The following is a 21,781-nucleotide window of genomic DNA, read 5'->3' as shown; positions in this document are numbered from 1 at the left end:
CATTGTGTATAGGCGCTCTATAATAATAAACAATCATATCATATCATATCATATCATACACTTGCAGACCCACTGTTTCCATCAAACAGTGCAGGTGACTGCCTCAGATTTCAAACTCTAGGGCGCCAGTCTGACTGCAATATTATTTTAAATACATTGTAACACAGACACAGTAATTCTTTGCCTGTACATTACGGACACTATATTGAACAGCAACTTCCAATTTACCGTATGACTTTGGTGACAAGAAAACACCACTTTTTGACTTCCTGCTGCCACATCCCATCCCAGCCTCATTAACCCTCACCTTCCGAGACAGTATTTCATAAGTTTAACAAGTGCAATGTTGTGTTGTTTTATATGTTTTAGCGGTGATGTCCGCGTACACCAAAACACAAATGAAAGATGGTGGGCGCATCGAAACAATCTGACGCACTTCACGCTCTTCAAAATCCAATCAGTGAATGTGTCACATGTCCGCGGACATGACGCTATGGATTAGCCAATCGGTATTTTGTCCGCAGAGCAAACAGGGAAGTGTGACCGCGGAGCGGACATAGATATCACTAATTTTTTTAGACATACTTTTTGATCATTTGAAAGAAAACTACTGGACGGATTGGCACCAAATTTACAAAATCACGCTTTTGGGACCAAGCTCCTGCCGCAAATTTGGTGATAATCCGTCCAGCGGTTTAGGCTGTAGGCGTGCTCAAAGTTATTCCCCCATTCAGTCTATATAAATGTTCCCCTCCTGGACCAAGCATCACCAAACTTTGCAAAAAGAAAATTCAGAGTGGGCCATATACTTTTTTTGCAAAGCTTGGTGAGGATTCGTTCAGGGGGAGCGAAGTTATAAGCCGCCCAAAAGTGCTCTTCCTATGGAAACAGCAACTTAACCAAAACTACACAGGCACTACAATATATATATTCCTTCCCGTCTCTTTGGTGCTTCAGAAAATGACTTTTCTTCATTACTTGCAAATACATGCATTCAAAAATCTGAACATATTCCAGGGAAATATGTCAAGGCAGGCTCCTGGGCATACCAAATTTCAGATTTCTACATTAATGGCTACATAGTCTAAAGAATGTTTACTCTGTGTTTTGAACAGCTTTTAACATGAGGATAAAGACAATTCTGCCCAAATATCTCTAAATTGGCTACTTCGATATTCCTAATTTCTCGCAGACACCTAAATTGTATATGGAATTAGTGCACTGAAAAGAACATTTTGAAAATCGACTTGGTCAGTTTTGAGATAATAACATTTAAAATGTATCTATATATGACACATGCACAGAATGAATGTGCATATTCCATATGAAATGTACAAAGTCTGTATGAGTTGACCAGTTCATACATTACACAATTAACAGATCGTACATTATGCAATTAACCTCTCCTAAAAACTCACATCAAAGGCAAGTCTCAGTCGAGTGTGATGTCAGTTTTAAGGTGATGAAATACATGTACGCTATTCATATGAACTGTACACACAGTGTATGAGTTTTACATTTCATACATTACACAATTAACATGTAAAAATTCACATTAAAGACAAGTGACAGCTGACTTTGATGTCAGTTTTAAAGTGATGGGATAAATGTACAATTGTTCATATGAAAATGGCCACTTTAGGAGGCATACAATGTATGAGCAGAATGGAGGTACATTTGTGATATTACCATTGTGTATGTGAACACTAATAACATTCTCCTATGACATGCTCCTAATACACATATGCTTACTACACATAACATGTAGACAAGCGCTCTCATATGCACCTAGAACACATGCACCTACAACACATGCTCCAACAACATATGCTCCTATGACACATGCTCCTACCACACACACTCCTAGCATGCATGCTCTGATGACACATGCTCTTACGACACACACTCTTACAACACACACTTTTCAGAAAACTCTTCACACACACTCTAATGACACACACTCCTATGACAAGCACTGCATAACATGCGCTCCTACAACACACACTCCTATAATACATGTGCCGATGAGAAGCACACCTACTAAACACGAGCTTACCACACATAACATGCTGCTACAACGCGTGCTCCTACGACATGCGCTGCTACAATACATGGTACCGTGGCACATATTCTTGCAACACATACTCCTACCACACAGGTGCATACAACATGCACTGCAATGAAGTATGAAGAGCACATGAGTTTAACAGTTGGTACATTACAAATTTAACATCTCCTAAAAACTCACATGAAAGGCAAGTCACAGCTTACTTTGATGTCAGTTTTAAAGTGATGGAATAAATGTATACTTTCATAAGAACTGTACACCGAGCATGTGAGTTTTACAGTTAATATATTACACAATTAACATCTAAAAACTCACATCAAGGCAAGTGACATGATGGAATAAATGTACACTTTCGTACGAAAAAAGACAATTTTTCATATGAAAATGTACGTTTTATTAACACAAATGTACACTTTAGGAGGCATACAATGCATGAGCAGAATGGAGGTACATTTTATTGAAACCCTAAATGTACATTTGTGATATTAACATTGTGTAAATCAGGGGCCTGCAACCATTGGCTCTCCAGATGTTTCACACTACAGTTCCCATGATATCTGGCTATTGACTATGCTGGTTAGGGTTGTAGTCCAAAACATCTGGAGAGACAAAGGTTGCAGCTCCCTGCTACATACGAACACTAATAATGTGCGCCTATGACACGCACACCTGATACACATGTGCTTACTAAACATAACATGTAGAAACTTACTTAAAACTCAAATCAAATGTAAATGACAGCTGACTTTGTTGTCAGTTTTAAAGTCATCTGAAAATATATACTTTTAGAAGGCATAATGCTTGAGTAGAATAAAGGTACATTTTATATTAAAAACCTATATGTACATTTGTGATATTAACATTGTGTATATCAGGGGTCTAAAAAGTTTTGCTCAGTAGATGTTTCGGACTAAAATTCAAATGATAGCTGGCTCTTGATTATGCTGGTTAGAAATGATGAGAGTTGTAGTCCAAACATCTGGAGAGTCAAAGGTTTCAGACCATTGATGTATATGAACACTTAAAACCTGCTCCTTTGACACTCACGCCTAATTTACACATGCTTACTACACATAGCATTTAGACGTAGGACACATGCTCTCACATGCACCTATGATATGATATGATATGATATGGCATTTGTAACGCGCCTATACACAAGTGTTTCAACCTCTCCTAAAAACTCACATCAAAGGCAAGTCTCAGTCGAGTGTGATGTCAGTTTTAAGGTGATGAAATACATGCATCTATGACACATGCTCTCATGACACATGCTCCTACGACACACAGTCTAATGACACAACACTTATACGACACGTGCTGCTATAACATGCACTCCTACAACACACACTGCTATAATAAAGGTTCCGATGACAAACACATCTACTACACATATGCCTACTACACATACCATGCTCCTACAACATGCACTGCTACAACATGCAATCATACAACACATGGTTTTATGACTCCCATTCTTACACACATACTCCTACCACACAGTCTGAAACATGTGCTGCAATCATGTATGCAGAGCGAATGAGTTTTATAGTTGGTACATTACAATTTTAACATCTTAAAACTCACATCAAAAGCAAGTCATGCAAACTGTACACAGAGCATATGAGTTTTACTGTTCGTACATTACAAAATTAACATCTCCTAAAAACTCACATCAAAGGCAAGTCGCAGCTGACTTTGATGTCAGTTTAAAAGTGATGGAATAAAGGTACAACTTTCATACAAACTATACACAGAGCGTATTGGTTTTGCAGTTCATACATTACAAAATTAACATCTAAAAACTAATTTCAATGGCAATTGACAGCTGACTTTCATGTCAGTTTTAAAGTGATGGAATACATGTACACTTTGTATATGAACATGTGCACTGTTCAGATGTAAATTTGCACTTTAGTAGGCATACAATGCATGGGGTACATTTTTATATTAAAACCCTACATGTACATTTGTGATTTTATCATTGTGTATATTAACACTAATTACACAGACTCTTACTATGCACCCTCTCACAACACACACTCCTATGACACATGCTTATATAATAGGCACTCCTGCAACATATGCTCCTACCACACACACACCTATGACACTTGCTACTACAACACATGGCCCTATGACACACTCTTATGAAACATACTCCTATGACTACTCACACTCTTATGACACACACTGTTACCACCTCCTGATACATGCTCATACAACATGTGCACCTACAACACGTGCACCTATAGCACATGTACATACAACACATGCAACTACAACATGTTGACATACAATACGTGGATATATGACATGTATTCCCATGGCACATGCTCCCATAACACGCCATCTGATTTAAAAAAACTCTTATAACACACACGTTCCTATGACACACACTCCTTCAACTAATGCACCTACAACACACACTACACATATTTTGACACACACTCTTACAACACAGAAACGTACAACACATGCACTTACGCCACATGCTGTTATGCAACATGCCCTTATGCCATACGCAGACATTTATACTACATGCTCTTACAACACACATTAGTATTACAACAAACACTCAAAATCGATAATCATGTATCTGTAAAAATATTTTTTAAACTGCCATCAAAATCAGCTGTCATTTACCTTTGATTTGAGTTTTAAATATTATGTGTGTAATTTATGAACTGTAAAACTCATACTCTCTGTGTACAGTTCGTATAAAAAATGTACATTTATTCCTTCACTTTAAAACTGATATCAAAGTCATCTGTGATTTGCCTATCATGTGAGTTTTTAGGAGATGGCTGTCACAATCCCGTTATGGGCCCAGGGGTGGGGGGTTGACAAGGGGAGGGAACCCCAGTGGTCGAAGTGAGCGGGAGTGGTCGGGAGCGGTGCTCCTCTACTTTTTTAATTTATCTTTTACAGCTCCTATACTTTTACTTTAAAAAGAAACCATTCTGGAATGGTTTCGTTTTAAAATAAAAGTGTAAGAACTTGCACTTTCAGTGCACTGCACTGAATGTCCCCTTAAACAGTCAGTGCAAATGTTTGGGGGGGTGTATTGTGTGTGGGAGGGGATGTGGTGATGGGGTTTTTGGGGAGTGGTTGCAGGCAGCAGGGAACATGGTTCCACTACTTCTTTTCGTACACTTAGACCACTGGGGAACCCCCCTCTCATACAATAGGGAAAAGGTGGACAGGGATGGTGGCTGGCTGGCTTGAGCGTGTGGGTGGGCGCGACCTAGTTACGGCCCGAGAGAAAAGGCTGAAAGCAGGGGCACTGACAATACAAGCCAAGAAGCACTGAGCATGTGCGTGTCCGGCACATGCACCAAATTACCTGGCACGTGCACGTAGCCAACGCCCTTATGCATCTAGCTTCTACAGGGTGTGGCTCAGGACTATAAAGCCGTGCCCCGGACCGCACCCTGTTCTTAGCGTATCTTCTGCTCCTGATAAGAGTAGTGTTTTGCTTACCGGGTGAAGCTCCTTGGTCAAGAGCAATCTTCTGTATCCAGTTGGGACCCTTCGAGCCTTCGGCCTCCTCCAGTCCATCAGCATCCTTCGATCCTTCAGCATTCTTTGAGCTTTCAGCACCCTCTGGTCCTTCAGCATACTTCTATCCTTCAGCATTCTTCGAGCTTGCAGCATCCTCCGATCCTTCAGCATCCTTCCATCCTTCAGCATTCTCTGCTCCTTCAGCATCCTTCAGTCCTTCGGCATCCTTCAGGAAATCCTCAGTACCCTGCTCTTCAGTCTTGGTCTATGGCCTTCAGCATCCGGCTCAATGTCACTCCACGGTGGACTCTGTCCTCCCCGCATCCTGCTCGGACTTGCTCCCGCCCTTGTCTTCTAGACCTCCAGCTCCTGGTGTCAGACGCCCTGTTCGAAAGCAAGCAACAGGGTTAGCATTCGCCCCCCGTTCTCCTCCCATCAGAACCAACCCCCCATCTAAGAACTCGAAAACTTACCTGTATTCAGAAACGAGCTACCCTGCCTCAGGGTTCCTCTACCAATTTGGCACTGAAGTGTTATCACCTAGAGGAGAGAAAGAATATAAGACAATTAGCAGAGACATCCACCCGGGGAGAGACCCTCGTCCACTTCAGCCGCCTCCTCGAGACCCCATCACTGAAGCAGCGATTGCTGACACGGAACCACAGGTGAGCTGCATCCATGCGCTCCAGCAGCCTCGCTCTCCTAGGGGTCGAGGGGAGGGAAAGGGGCAGGGGAGACATTGTAGTTATTTTTCCATAGTAGACTTACCCTGTGTTTGCCTCCTAGGTTCCCACAACAGCCCCAGAACACCAGTAACGCAAGTCCCGAATACACCCCGGCCCCTCCCAACCTCACGGCACCCTGGAGGTTTTTCCTCTGGGCGACTGGTGGGGAAAGGCATGGCAAGGACAAACGACCGGGTGAAGGGAACCAGCGCGGGGGACACTCTGCAACACAGTCCAGACCAGGCACTGCGGAGGGCACCAGAGGTAAGCATGACATGTTAATGGTGCAATGTGCATATAGTTAAACTTACATTCTTTGTGTGCAGTTCATATAACTTGCCTTTGATGTGAGTTTTCAGGAGAAGTTAATTTTGTAATGTGCCAACCGTAAAACGTATATGTTCTGCATACATGATTGCAGTGCATGTTGTATGCACCTGTGTGGAAGGAGTATGTGTTATAAGAATGTGTGTCTTAGGACCATGTGTTGTAGTCGTTTATTTAAAATTAAAATGCAAAAGAGTTAAGATTCAACCAAAAAAAAAAGCTTAAAGTCTTCAAACATCAGAAATAATACTGTTAAGGTAACATCATAATAAACTTTATGAATACATTTAAAAAGATATATTACAATCAAATATCATGGTAACCTTAAATCACTCTGTTTTTATTTTGCAATATTTTGTTTTTGCTCTAAAATGCTTTATAGTGAAAGTGATGTATGTGTTGTGTGAATATTAGTTTTTAATAAAAATGTTTAACTGTTTTTATTTATTTATGTGTTTAATGTGTATTACATTTGTGCTGCTTTTGTTGGTATTTACAGATCGCAATAATTACCAAATTTAATTCACTGAATTTAATTTAGCACACATTACATTTTTGAATTTTGTATGCAAAGTTTAATTACTATAAATGTGTATATATTGGTATTTGTAGAAGTAAATGCTACTAAGCTTTTCCTGTATATGATATTTGAATACTCTTTTAGTTTAGTGAATGCTCTCTTTTTATAATTTTATGTTCATTGTTTAGTACGTTATATGTATTTACAATGATGGTGTGTGCCTTGTTTATTGATATTGCTGTATATGTATGTTACTTCAATGCTTATGTATATTTTGTTATTGTAGATTTATTTTTGACATATTTTGTGTATTTCTTTAATTGCAATTCTTGGAACAATGATGCTTGTGTATACTATATTTACGTGTGTTATTACGTAGTACTTTTGTATTACACACATATTTTAAACTTTCTTTTAACATATTATAGGTCTACATTTAATGTACTTTTGAATGATTTTACATTTTATACAATTAAATTTATGTGTGAAACTGTTATAATTTTATGGTAATATCATATGCTTTTAAGTGTTTGGGCGAGTTAAGTTTACCATGTTATTTGATTTTAATATAATATATTTTACATTTATTAATAATGTTCATTATGTTGTTACCTTAATATTATTATTTCTGATGTTTGTAGAATTTACGTTTTTGTTGGTTGAACCATAAATCTTTTGTAAAATAAAAAGAAACATGCAAATAATTTCAACTTTTCTTTACAGTTACGTGAGTACTGATTTTGAATGTGTGTGTGGTATAAGAGCATGGTGCGTAATAGTGCATGGCGAATGTCTATGTGTCATATGTGCATGTGTTGTAAGGTTCTATGTTGTAAGAGTGTCTGTCATAATATAATGTGTAGTAAGTGTTGTAGGTGCATGTGTTGAAGGAGTATGTGTTATGGGCATGTGTGTTGTAGGAGCATGTGTCTTAGGAGCATGTGTTGTTGGAGCGTGTGTGTTATAAGTGCGTGTCTAGTCAGATGGCATGTTAAGGGAGAATGTGCCATAGAAGTGCGTTTCCATCATCCACATGTTATACGTCCACATGTTGTAGATGCATGTGCTGTATGTGAATGTGCTGAAGGGGAATGTGGTGTAGGTGCATTTGTTGTAGGTGCAGGTGTTAAATATGCATGTGTTATTGGTGCACAGGGTGTATGTGCACATGTTGTAGGAGTGCATATTATATAAGCGTATGTCGTAGGAGCATGTGTTGTAAGAGCAGATGTTGTAAGTGCGCGTGTTGTAGGTGCACATGATATATGAGCATGTGTTAGGAGCTTAGATGATAACTGTGTGTCGTAAGCGTGTGAGTAATAGAAGGACATGTCGTAGGTGCACATGACATGGGAGTATGTTTTATAAGAGTGTGTTGTTGTTCCGTTTGTTGTGGGCGCCTGTGTAATAGGCGTGTGTGTGCTAAGAGCACATGTTGTAGGAGTGCCTGCTATATAAGCATGTGTCATAAGAGCGTGTGATGTAAGAGGGTGCATAGTAAGAGTTTTTGTTATTAGTGTCAATATACACAATGTTAATATCACAAATGTACATGTAGGATTTTAATATAAAATGAACCTCCATTCTGCTCAAGCGTTGTATGCTTCCTAAAGCATACATTTTCATATGAAAAGTGTACATTTTCAGATGAAAAGTGTACATTTATTCCTCCACTTTAAAACTGACAAGAGAAGCAGCTGTCACTTGCCATTGATATGATTTTGTAGATGTTAAGTGTGTAATGAATGAACTGTAAAACACATACTGTTCACATGAAAAATGGACATTTACTCCATCATTTTAAAACTGAAATTAAAATCAGCTGTGACTTGCCTTTGATGTGAGTTTTTAGATGTCAATTGTGTAATGTACGAACAGTAAAACTCATACGCTCTGATCACAGTTTGTTTGACTTGCCTTTGATGTGCATGTTAATATGTTGATTTTGTAATGTGCCAACTTTAAAACTCATACGCTCTTTGTATGTGATTGCAGCACATGGTCTAGGTGCCTATGTGCTAGGAGTATGTTCTGCAAAAATGTGTGTTGTAGGACCATGTGTTGTAGTAGCACATGTCGAAGGAGCGTATGTTATGGGGTCATGTCTCATAGGAACGTGTGTGTTGTAGGAGCAGGTTTAGTAGCTGCACGTGTCACAGGTGCATGTGTTGTAAGAGTGCATTGCAAGAGTTAATTGTAAGAGTCTGAGTGGTACAACATGTGTTGTAAGAGCATGTGTCGTACATCCACATGTTATGTGTAGTAGGTGTGTGTAATAGGTGTGCTGGTCATCAGAACATGTATTATAGGAGTGTGTGTTGTGGAAGCGCTTGTGATAGCAGCTTGTGTCATAGGAGCACGTGTTGTAGGAGTGTGTTTATTAGAGTGTGTGTCATAAGAATGTGCAGTATTTGTGTGTTATAGCAGAGTGTGTGGTAGGAGTGTGTGTGGTAGGAGTGTGTGTGATGGGAGCATGTGCCACAGGAGCATGTGTTGCAGGAGCACGTGTCAGCCATCTTTGTCTCGGGAGGATAGCTCAGTGACAACGTGCTTTCCTTGGAAGCAAGACAACACGGAGCAACACAGGTTCGATCCCCGCGTCCGCACTTAGAAACCTTTGGGAATGAAGCGTGTTATAAATAACCTATCATATCATATATCTTAGAAGCATGTGTCATAGGTGCATTTGTCCTATGTGCATGTGAGAACACTTGTTTTACTTCTACATGCTATGTGTAGTACGCACGTGTGTATTAGGTGCGCATATCATAGGAGTACATTATTAGTGTTCATATTATACACAATGTTATTATGACAAATGTATGTGTAGGGTTTTAATTAATTAATTTCATGTTTTTTTCAGAAAAGCATAATCCGGTAAACATTTTAGACTTTACCAAAATGAATACACATATATAATACCAATATTCATGGATGCAAACAAAGATAGAACCTGAGAAAATACAGAGTGTAATTGTTCTGACATTTCTTAAAAATTGAATTTCGGTCTGTTTGGTGTGAGGGGGGAACCTACAGCTTCGGAAGAGGATAATACCCGGCCACTCCGGGTCGATGCAGAACTACACTGTTGATAAGCTCTTGGGGGGGAGGGGGGAGTGCAGTGTTGTGTTTTCTTAATTGTCAATTATCCTATTGTATATAATGCTACAAGTTTGGTTTGTACTGTTTTCATTTAAAATAAAATAAAAAATATTTCTTAAAAATTGAATTTCAGCTATGACGAATAAATAAGCAGATGTTTAAATACAAGGGCAAATGTTCCCTAAGGAAGAGTGCAGCCCACCCTTGGAGAGACTGCCCACAGTAAATAAAATAGAGCTGGGTGACATTGGGAAAAAACTGCTTCTCTTAGCAGGAGTACGAAAGTGCGTCTCCTAATGCATGTGTACGCTGGACAGAATATTAAAAAGTGAATCAGATCTTCTTCACCGGCTTGACACAGTTGGCAAAAAGAGTCATCTAGATTTCCTGCCCAGAGAGATGTATTTATTCTCAGGAAGAGATAATTGAACCCTGCCCTCATTATTAATATCCTTTGATTCAGATTATTAACCCAGGTCCGCTGTTTTTGTTTGAGCCCTGACAAAATTATTGCATGCTTCTGGTTGAAAGATTTTAGTAGCTCTCGTGATTCCCTACTCTTCTGCACTTGCACCCTGATCCTATTCATTAAATGAGAGCCTATGTTTTGCTCCACAATCAAAGGCTATTGCACAGTAAGACTGTGCAATAATGGTTGTGAGCTCAGTGTATACATGGTTCAGCCAAGGGATTTCACTTACATTCGATTTGGATAATAACACCTTTGTAATCAGTTGGGTAAGTGTAGCTCTCTTATTACCCTGGACGCATATCCAGTGTCAACTTGGTTGAATTACTAAATTATCTCCCAGCTGTGTGAATCACAGCTCCACGTGTACCCCATGATTTGATACTGATCGGGGGAGACCTAGGATTTTATTTTTATTCTTTTCTGCGACTTGAAGGTCTCTTGCCTTCATATGGCCCTATAATTATGAGACATATTTAGCTAATGTTCCAGTCTTACTAGCATAGACTTTCTTGATCAGGTCAATCAGTTTTGATTTGAACATGTTCATGGACCTAAGGACTCTACCTAAAGCTTGTTTGAACCTCTGTGTGTGTTTATTAATGTGAGGGGCTCCCAAGACTTTAGACACAAACAGGATTTCTAAATAGTCAAACTCCTTGACCATGGGTGTTGAGGAATTGTCATCGGGCTAGGGAGCAAAGCCCTGGCTTTTTAGATTTGTATTAGTACATAAAATGATGCGGGTGATTCCTTCTCCAAAGGGATAATCTGCTAAACAGACCCCCCTTTGTCGCCAGATTACATGACTTTATAAGAAATTATTTTATAACGAATGCCTATATAACAAAAAAGATATAAGAAAAAAACATAATGAATTGTTTTAGGGGGGTGGGGGAGCCTCCCAAACTCCCTCTTTCCCACAGCTAAAAACCCCCCCAACCATTTCCCCACAAGATTTAACCCTTTACCCCACCTCCGCATACATTTTCGTTATTTTCTCTGTTATATATTTTTTGTTACATGGTCATTCTTTATTACATTTTCGTTATAAAGACTTTATACCTTGTCGCCACTCTATGCCAAAAGTATAGTGCACTTGTGCCCTGCTTGCATCAATAGTCTGATCTGCAGCACCCACTCTGCTTGTGGCGCAGAGCGTGTTCAAAGGTCACAAGGTTCCCACTTGACCGCTGCAGCAACCGCAAAGTTACTGCAGCACAAGGTCGACATTTAGCAGCACAAGGTCGATATTTAAGATATGCCCCCCGTACCCCACTACGATGATCATGAGCACCCCATGCTGGTGGCAGGGTAATCTCTAAGAATAAGCTATGCCTGAGCTTAGGCATAGTGCATGGCGATACTTACGATCATGGGCGCCACATCCAAATTGATATTGCTCATGTGTCAGCTCCTGTGAGTCAGCTCTGCGGTGGAAGGGAATTTGTATTTGGATCAGAAGGGCTGATACTGCCACATGGCAGAACAGAAACCCAGACGACTCATTGATTATCTTTGGATGGGTCGGTAAGCCCCTCCCCCAGAAACAGCCGCACAGCAGGCATCTGCCCTAGGCCTAGGTATCAAAGCATAATACGTATTTAAGAGGAGGAGCCTCACACCAGCATGCTGCATATCCAAAGGTTTCTGTTGTCAGTAGGAGATAAGGGGTGAGAGTAGGGTAGGCAGGAGTGCTCTGGACACAGGAAGAAGCCTTCCACCATCTTGTTTCTCACTGTCTCTCTTTCCCTTTCATGTCTCCTCTACTTCCCCTGTAGAAAAGCACTTTGGATGCAAGATCAACAGGGTAAAGTCCACTCCAGCCGAGCAGGGATTGGCCCCTAAAGTAGGCTGGCTTTTGATTAATCACCTGGGGACTTGTGCCTTTAAAAGAAGGAGTCTCCCACCCCTTCAGCAGAATTCCCTCAGGGTGCTTTGAAACACAATTTACTTGTATAATTGGTTACACATTCACAATAAATAAAATAAATAAATATTCCTTAAGGATATTCTAAGGCCGAAGAGTCGTTCTGAACATTCTCATTGGATGTCCTTTGGGACAGTTGCACTGTCCAAAACCCTCCATCAGAGTTGAAGAAGAAGCGTCCAAGACAGAAGGAAGATCTGTTCCCTCACCACTCTCAGGGAGCATCAGGAGTGTCCAGTGCTGTGGACAAGGACCAAGCACTCTGCAACAGATCTCCTGAGCTAGAAGAGCAGGCCCTGAACGAAAGTATCCTGTCCTTGAGTCCTTTGCAAAGGCATCACAGCAAAAGGAGAGCCAGACCTTTAAAGCTTTGTTTTCTATTGCAGCAAACCAGTTGCTCCATGTTCCCTGCATCCTGAACAATATGGAAGGTGCTGGTATCTGCATTTCTCCAACCAGCCATACTATTGCACTGCATATAAACCAGCTCCATACTGTATTGTGTCCTAGCAAATCACGTCACCAGCTATGTCCGAAGCAACTGCTCAATGCCGGAACTCAAACCATGTCTCTGGAAGGTCACTTGCCGACTCTGACCGAGGGGTTACAACCACGGCTCTCCCAGCTAGCTTGAGAACCGTCGCCTCATTGACTGCACATCGATGCACCCTTGATCACCACTTCAACGACCGTCACCTGCCTAGTCAAACCACTGGATTGTCACTCGACGACCTCTCCCATTTGCCAAAGCCCGATTTAGCCTGGACAGGTCTGATGTTTTCTGGGACAGCCCCAAGCTGCATCATTGAACCACCGTTGTTTGACCGTACAGAGCACCCGCATTCGACCCTACTCGACACTGCTTGCTGCCAGGGCCTCCACGATCTTATGTGCCCGCCTAAGCGTGATCAGCTCACATCAACGTTTGCACTCAAAACTGATGTGTTAGCCCACTAAGAACTGAATCCAGGTACTGTGACACTAAACTGCACCCACTGTCCACTGGGAACCTAAAGACTGGTTAGTTCACAATCGCTCCTGCTTACAATCCAATAACCTTTTTACAGTAGTACTTTACCTATCACCCATGGGATAATGCTCAGATTGATACTTTCTCCATCTGTTGTATTTGGGGTGGATTTTTGTATAGTAATTTCTTTCATTCTACTTGGCTGTGGGGTGTTTTATTAAAGGGTTTACATTTTTATAGATTCTTGATTGAACATTACGGTTCTTTTAGACTGTGATGCTGTGTTGTTTGTGTCAATACTGGCTCACCTTCACACCCCTCTTGAGACTATAGCCTTCCCTCAGCCTGTGCAACCACAAAAGCCAAAGGGTAGGTAGGTAGGTATATCTCTTGAGTGTCCCTGTTTTACCTTTATGATCACGTTGTGTTTTGGTTTGTAGAAGTGTGAGGGCTAAGTGAGTCATTTTAACCCTTACTCATCCTTATACTCCTATGAGGCAGAACCCAATTCATCACAACAGGGATGACAAATGTATTGCTATACACCCTGGGGAAACGTAATTTGTTGAGTGCCCATCTGGCAGACTATTACCGCGGATTTGTCCGTACGCATTCATCTTAAGGTCCAAATTACTCATACAAAGGGTTGCGCTGTGACTGCTTTTTGTAGAGTACAGGCAACTAGCACTGTGTCACCTGAATAAGCCAAAACAGGGAACGCGGTGCCACCAAGTTTGGGAACATCAGCCCCATTTTCAATTAGAGCATTGTTTAAGCCATGAAAATATAAACAAAACAGCAAAGGGGCCGGTACACAAACCTGACGGACCCCTACATTTACCTCGAAATACTCTGTACAGTGTCCCTCTTTCCCACTCCTCTCACATGCTGCTGTGTCCAGATGTAACATGCCCAATACTTATATTCAATTTTGGGTGGACACTTTAAAGACCTGAGCACGGCGCACAGCTTCTGCCAATTAACCTTGTCAAATGCCGTGCTCAGGTCCATGAAGGCCAGATAAATAGGCTCCCTTTTTATTTAAAGGGAACTTGTGAATAGAAGGTACATGTTCAGGATCTGCGCACTTGTCCCCACACCTGGACAAAATCCAAGTAGAACATCAGATAGAATACGGTCCTTCATAACCACTCTTATAATTAACTAATAGGGCTTGGCCGACATTTTTGAAAAGAGAATCCAGTTTAATAAGTTGGATAATGTCCAGTTTCTGTGACTTTGGATCCATTTTGGCCCTAACAATAGCATTGAAGCCCATAGTTAGTATAGCTGCCCACAGCCAACCTCGGTGTGGAACAAATCTGCTGATATGCCCTCCAGACCTGGGCTATGATTACATTTTTGTTTACATATAGCTTCCGACATGTCTTTGATTGAAAACAACAAGTTATTGGATGTTAGAGCGTTGTGAGGTCTAGAAGCTGTAGGGCACAAAGATGCCATAAAGGGTGACCCCTGTTGCTCCTATTATTCGTGGTATATAAAGCATACAAATGGTTGGTCCACTCCTTGTCTTGTACCATAGTTTCCATACCTGCCTCAATTCTTTATTTCTTCTACTGCCGTAACCAGTTCTTACCAGGAACTACGATCTAGTTCTCCCTTCCTTTCAGCAATACTCTTCATGTAATTAGCTCTAATCCAATATTCATCCTCCTTTATGACCACTTTGAACTTTATTCGCCTTTTCCCAAGGGCTTCTGTTTACAGTAGTGTCTACCTTTGCGTAATCGCCCAGGGTTTCCGGCTTGAGCACCCATGTGGTTCGGTACTCCTCTGTTGCTAGTTTTCCCCTTCTTTTATCAATTTATCATTAAGTTTTTCAAAGTTCAAATTAGCCATTGGCTACTTTTCGTTCAACACAGTTTGGTTTCTTATCGATTCTCCCCTCGACTCACCTGTGATGAACCTGTGCCTTTCTTTATCCTTGGAGTCAAGGTTGGTACCACCAATACCAGCATCCTTCCTGGCTTCCTTATCAGTGGAGGAGGCTCTTTCGTACCATAGACATCTGCTGCAACACACGCTGGCTATTGTTCGCAGTCTTAAACTTAATGCAGAGGTTTCACAGGCCTTGGTTGGAAAGGGCAAGGTCGCTTCTCTCTTTGTCACTCTCTCTGTCTGCGCTGTCTTTCTCCTCCTTTTGAACTGCTGTGCTGAGTTAGCTCTCAAGTCGTGTGGTCGGCCTTCCTCGTCCTGTGCTCTTGTGCTCCACCTTTTATTTCTGTGGGGAAGGGAAAGGACTGTCAGTTGTTTGTGATTCTGGTCAATTGCCTGACTTTGCCTGACCCTAGTATTGGGACCTGTCAGGTAAAGAGTTTTTGAATTAGTCCTTTGTGTTTATGTCGGGAGAGCGTGCTTGTGTCAGAAAAGGGAAAGGGTAGAGTTTCTGAGTGTTCTGCGGGGTAGGAAGGGAAAGAGGTGTTATATGGATTTATAACCCTCGTATTGCTGTTCTCGGAAGGGTAGGTTTTGTATGGTTTGTGAAATGAGTAGCAGGGTTTATGGAGAAAACGGGTACAACCGGGATCTTGAAATAAACAAGAGGTGTTGTGGGAATGGTAGTTTTTGGTCAAAATAGATTTGGTGTTCAGAAAAGAATAACCAGAGGGATGTGGAGCAGAAAGATGGAGAGTATTCGAGTGGAGACAGGGCAAACAAGGATTCTGGGAGTTGTGGAATTGAGGGTAATAGGGTGGTAGGATTTTGTCAATGGAGCTTCTTTGGATGGAAGGGAGGTAGAGATGGCATAACCAAGGAATACCTCAGGGACTTCGTCCCCCTCACCCTCCTCCTCAGTATAATACCCATCGCCCTTTGGGCATTCCCCTGAGCATAACCCTGGGCTCCCCTACCCAGGTTATCCTCCCTCGCTCGTCCACCCCCAGGGTTGGAATCTGAGAGCGCCAGCCCTCCGATGGCCACCTGAATAAGGGATTCTCGAGGTCTCTCCTTTTTCTTCTCGGAACTATGCAAATCTTATCCATCCTCTGTGTACTTATCATACTAGTTCTACTGATCTGGGTATATGGAATGCCAGATCACTCTGTAATAAATCTACTTCTGTCTTGGGCCTATTTCTGTGACTGAAACTACATGTTCTCTGCATTACTGAAACTTGGATCTCACCTACAAAAAGGACATAGTCACTCAGATTTTACTTGGACTATATTAGAGAAAATCATTGCCCCAAAAAGAGGAGGCGATTTGCATTCCATGTTATTCAAAAGAGAATAACTATGGATCTATTGCTTCCAGACAGACATGATAGTCCTTAATGAATGCATAAGCTGACAAGTGTTAGCCACCATATAAAAAAAACAGAATCAATAGAAAAGTAGGATTTATTCCGAAGACGGATATATCACACTAGCGCTATTTGGCCTGAGGGTCCACATAACAATATCCGCTACCAAACCAGTTCTACACACCTGTTACTAACCCTTGAGCTTGGCACTAGCCATGAGTTGTATAGCAGGCAGCAAGGCAGTTGCGCAGACCCTATATATATTCACTGAGGGTCCAGACAGCAAGGCACACTAGTTTTACAACATTCACAAGAAATGTAACACAGTTTTTATATCAATGTCCATCATCGTGCTCTATCCCTGCGAGCATGCATATTCAGCATTATGCTGGTTCGGACATGAGAAGTACCAATGATAATGGCTACCATAAAAGCATTAAGTTATGACACTCTCACAACATATAAAGTATGAACATGATATCAGGTTCAGCATCAGCGAGCCTGCATATCCAGGACTGTATATCAAAGCATTAGACTGACGGGACACGAGAAGGAGTAACAAAGCTGGTTGCCATAGAAACAGCAAAGCATTGACACTCACAATATATGCAGTATCACTATGATATCAGGCTCAGCCTCAGCAAGTCTGCATTTCAAAGCACTAGACTGCCGGGACATGAGTAGGAGCAACAGAACTGGTTGCCATAGGAACAGTAAACCATTGACTACCAACGCAAACTATGCTTGATGTGCCATACAGTGATCTTGCTCCGGTATTACAGAGCCGTGGTATGAACATACCCGGCATGTAAATATTAAAATATGCAAGCTGACACAGTGCTCAATCGTGGACCGACTTGTCATTGAGTGAAACCAGAATTTCCAGTGGTAGGTATAAAATACAAGTAAGTGAAAAATTAAGATTGATTAACACACAATATGGAGTTTTAAACAGGTCATTGGATGGCAAAAAAGCACTACCAGCAAAGACCCTCTTAGTAATTCTTGATGTCAGGAAATCCAAGATAGCTTCTCTGCCAAAATAAAGATCCAACAATCTACCATCGCCAGCCATAGGCTGACAATAGTGCATAGTACTGAGAGTATCTCTAAGAATATGGCTCCAAAAAACATTCTCAGTGACTCTGTTCCAGAATTCAGCCTGAGCTCTGTAACTCAAAAGACCTTGAATGATATTGTGAACTGTCTTATTCCAACCACATGTGCTAGTGATATATGCCCTGTGATAATCATCAAGGACTCCATCACATGTCTATCTCCAATAATAACTAGAATTGTCAACTCGTCTATAACTAACTCGTGCGTCCCTGTTAGTCTTAAAGAGGTCTGGATTACCCCGGTCTTGAAAAAAAACACTTTAGATCCTGAGGCTGTGGGAAGTTACAGACCGATCGCCAATGTTCCTTACTCGTTGAAAATTCTAGATGAAGTTGCTTACTTACAGCTTCAAGAGCATGTGGAAAAGAACAATTTGGGGCTACCTTGCGATGCATGGGACGGAGACATCAATGTTGGACCTGCGGATGAATTTGGCGGAAATGGTGGACAACAGTAGGAATGCACTCCTTATGTTGCTCAGCCTTTCTGCCGCATTTGACTTGGTGGACCGCGCTTTATTGCATGATTTGCTTTATTTCTGGGCCCCAGATCGACAACAGTGGCTGTGAGTTGTTTTCAGGCTTATCCAGAGCTACGATCTTGTGGTGTCCCAGAGGGTGCTTTTTAGTCTCCCCTGTTGTTCAAAGTATACATATGCCCTCTCTTTGATCAGCTGGACATCGTCGGCAACAAATATACCAACAATGCCGACGATACCCAGCTGGTCTTTGAGCTCTCCGGTGACTTTGAGGCGGAGTCCATTCTTATTAATGACACCTACAGCATGACAAGGACTGGATGTCAGTTCACTCATTGGCATTGAACATAGAAAAAGCTGAAGTTATGATTGCTGGTTCCAGAGAAAGGATACAAAAGGTAGATCAAATATATAGCCACTTCACCATATCTTAATGTGTCATTTCAGTAAGCCCGTTTGTGAAAACATTAGGTGTTATCTTGGATTCTAGATTGACAATGAAGCGACATGTTGGTTTATAGTCAAAAAAATGAATAAAAAAATCTCGAAAAGAAAAATCTCGAATTTTCTTTTTAATACGTTTTTATTTCGAAATGTTTTTTTTTTTATTTTACCCTTTTTTTATACTTACCTGAACCCACAAATACATATAAATAAATAAATAAATGATTCGAGATTTTTGCAATTCGAGATTTCTTTTCCAGTTTTTTGACCGACCACCGACATGTTAGCCAATGTCAAGATGTCCTGTGCCTATGTTAACAAGTTGCTTAGACAGATTAGACCATACTTATCCTCTTAATATCTTTCTTCTCTGACTACAGCACTTGTCAACTCCAGGTTCGACAATTGCTATAGTCTTCTTGCAGGTACATCTAAACAGAATCTGAGAAGTCTTCAAACAGCTCAGAATGGGGCAGTAAGTGTTGTATGCAATCTCCGGCCCCACGACACCATGTTTTATATTCAAGGAGAGCGCTGCTTTCTCACATCTCACATAAAATGCTGACTCTGACATGTAAATGTATGATTGACAAGGCTCCTATGTACCTCAAGAATCAGCTGTTTGAGGCGACAACTCGGGGCACTCTTTGTTCGAGTAGGGCCAAAAAACTCTTTGTACCAAGACACAATTTGAAGACCTTTGGTTACACCTGTTTTCAAGTATACACCCCAAATTTATGGAACTCACTTCCCCCTGAGTTAGGGAACCCTTCAAACCACTCTAGTTTCAACAGAGCACGAAAAACATATTTTTAATACAAATGATTGGTACCCTCTCTCTGTCCGCTTACCCCTCAGCTCTGACCTTATTCTCTCTGGCAAAGTCTTGCCTTTCTGCACACTGAGGCCTTCAGGCATTTGCAGAATACACAAATTAAATAATAATAATAATAATAATAATAATAATAATAATAATAATAATAATAATAATAATAATAATAATAATAATAAGTGGTCACTTGTCCTCCCCTCCCTTCATTGAGGGCCTGATGTTCCTCTCTATTTTTCCTGGCAACTAAGGCATAACGGGAGAGGGGATCCACTATCTACTTCCTTAGGAGGCAAACTACGGACTTGATTTCTGCTTGGATGTTTGATTGAGGAAGCTACACTATGTGGATAAAACAATGATCGGGTCAATACGTCTAGTCTTGCTCTTTGGGTGGTCAGAATATGAGTGCTGAGCCAAATTCGCGTTAACCAAGTTTGTAGTCACATTAGAACTCGAAAATGTAATCACTATGCAGTCGCTTCCCACCACCATGGGTGATTTGCCCACCCAACCTATCCTTCTGGCCAATAGGATCTTACACAGATCTATTGCAGGACCATGCAACCTAGTGTTTATCCAATGAGCTGCTTTGTTAATGAGGGCTGGACTAGTTTCTTTTGCATTTAGTGGCGGTCTTGGGATATCCATTATGATAGTAACTAATGCTGCTGCTGGGGGTAAATTAAGTGTCACTGGTGCATAGCAGCTTCCTCTGTCTCCAGCATCATTAGATATCTCTGTGTTACTCAAAACTGATGTAGGGGATGGTTTTGTGCAAAGAACCCTTGTAGCAATCCCTTTTTTCCATTATTAGGGCTCATAGACACCTTTTTGGCCCCCGGTGGTACAGTAGAAGCGTCTTGCACCTTTTATTGCTGTAGATCCACTAGGTGTTTATTACTAATGTCCAAGAGCTCTTTCTTTATACCTCTGATCATGCCGTCCATTATCAGAAAGGAGTTGAAAATGGATTGTTCGAACGATATTACAAAGTCCATGATCAGTTGCAATTTATGGTCAATCAACTCTACTGTTTGCTTAATATCTGGCAGTGGGTCGGGGAAGCTACTGACCCTGGGTTTGCTGTTCCAATCTTGATCCCTGAGGGCCTTACACTTTGTATCTTCTCCAGGACTCGGGCAAGAAGAGTTAGCAGTAGGATAGACTGGCGTGTTCCGATTACTGGCTATATTTATTGCCATTTCCTTATGTCCATCATGGCAATTAAAGTTTTCCACATCTGCATCATGAGCACGGCCAAATCCAGTATACAGAGCACCCTAATGGAACCTGGGTTGCTGGATCCGTATCAGTTTGACGGCTTCTATAGCGTATTCAGCCACTATCTTCTCTTCAATTTTGACTGACATTTCCTTTAAATACGCATCCAAAAGCAATTGCAAATTACCCTTCGCTTTTGATCTATTCTTTCTTGATTTTTCTCAAGTGCCCCCTCATGGCCTTCTTTCGCTTTACGCGTAACCATCTCTCCTGCACTTAATCCCCAAACTGTATTCTTGGGTTAAATTGGATGAGTAAAATCGTAAATTAGATTTGGGAAGATCTAGACAGATTACTAACTTGTGGATAGATCTCACATTACACAGAGACAATTTAAAAGACAAATAAAGAAGAAAGAAAACAAAATACTCAAAACAAATAAAATAAAAAAATCAGAAACTTAATGTAAGAATACTACAGAATAGTATAGAATTGAAAAAACTATCTAAAAACATATGAAGTGCTTTTGGTTATGCATCTAACATGTTTCAAGACAGATGTACTAGTATAAAACCATCTATAATCCTAAACATCATAAGCATAAAATATCTAGCAGGGAAGAAAAAGGATGCCAAATCTGTTCCCAGCACAGAGGGAGGAACACAGGACAGCTTGGAAAGCAACCAGAGTCCGCCTCTCCCCCCTCTCTCCCGAGCCCTCAAAGGCCTACTGGAGTTTTTGCAGTACATACATTTGAACCCTGTGCCTTCTTTCCGCACAATTTTGGGGGGGGGATTTCATCCC

This window comes from Ambystoma mexicanum, chromosome 9, assembly GCF_040938575.1.
Source record: "Ambystoma mexicanum isolate Mex_15411 chromosome 9, UKY_AmexF1_1, whole genome shotgun sequence".
Classification (NCBI taxonomy): Eukaryota; Metazoa; Chordata; class Amphibia; order Caudata; family Ambystomatidae; genus Ambystoma; species Ambystoma mexicanum.
This window is presented reverse-complemented; position numbering follows the sequence as displayed.